The sequence below is a fragment of the Propithecus coquereli genome, unplaced genomic scaffold, assembly GCF_000956105.1.
Source record: "Propithecus coquereli isolate 6110/MARCELLA unplaced genomic scaffold, Pcoq_1.0 Scaffold47, whole genome shotgun sequence".
NCBI lineage: Eukaryota > Metazoa > Chordata > Mammalia > Primates > Indriidae > Propithecus > Propithecus coquereli.
This window is the reverse complement of record NW_012150507.1, coordinates 1,164,189-1,165,309: the sequence shown is the minus strand read 5'-3', so window position 1 is coordinate 1,165,309 and position 1,121 is coordinate 1,164,189. Positions and strand designations below refer to the sequence as shown.

General features: G+C 32.8%; 1 pseudogene; it reads left to right on the top strand.

The window, feature by feature from the left end:
* The first annotated feature begins 617 nt into the window (after window positions 1-617).
* Window positions 618-931, top strand: LOC105819092 (annotated as a pseudogene).
* Window positions 932-1,121: the final 190 nt, after the last annotated feature.

Here is a 1,121-nt window from a genome sequence, read left to right as displayed (position 1 = left end):
AACATCAGAAATACATAAAATAGTAAAGAATAAAACAGAAATCATTGGTGGAAATAGTCACTATTAAAATGTAATATCCTCCCTTTCAATTTATATTTATATTGATTTATATTGATATCTATTAATGACAAAAGAAAAAAAATCAGAGATTAACTCCTGTGAACCAGACATCCTTTACTTCTAGACATTATTAGACAAACATATAGTTCCACTCTGTCTATCCAAGCTCCCTTTTACAGACTCTGTGCAGATTAGCCCTCTTCTATTAAGACATCATTTCTTCACATAGAATAAATATGGTTATTGACATATAAGCTTTCTTAGTTACACTGCAATGCATTTATGTTTCTCTAAATTTGTAGTAGCTGGGTTTTGAATGATTATTACTAAAGAAAGTTGATCTTACCTCTTCCAGTTTGCTTTTTCTTTTTTAAATTCAATTTTTGTAATATTATTAATATAATTTGGGGTATATTTTTGCTCATTCAAATTCTCTCTCTCAAAGTTCATGTGTATTTCTATATTTATGTATTTGTATACTGTATATGACAGTATAGAAAACAACAATGAGATTATACAGGGGTGTCTTTCAGCCAGCTGACTTTGCACCTAGAACCATGGCTCAATTTGTCCTTAACCTCTCAGAGAAGACCCTGGCTCTAGTGAACACTGCTGTGACTTAATCGAAGCCTCGATTAATCACATTTTGGTACTATGTCAAAGTTGTGCTGGTTCCTCCAATCCCTGCTGACAGATCCCTAGAGCTTTTCAGAGTCTGAAAAAAATAGTCAGTAGAGCTCAAACTGGTAACTTCAAACAGCTCACAGTTAAGGAAGCTGTGCAGAATGGGTTGGTGGCCACTGAGGTATGGATGTGGTTTTGTATCAGAGGGATCATAGGCAAGCATTGCATCAATTGCTATAATATTTGAAGACCAATCTTTGACATCTGATTATATTTGACTTATTATTTGAGTGTTCTTAGACCATGTGTGATCAGACTGCTATCTGAATAAAATGTGTCCCAAAAATGGGATTATACTGTACATATAAATGTGTGTCCTGCTGTTTTGAAATAAATTAAATATTTAATATATGGAATATTTTCTGAATGGCTTTTAT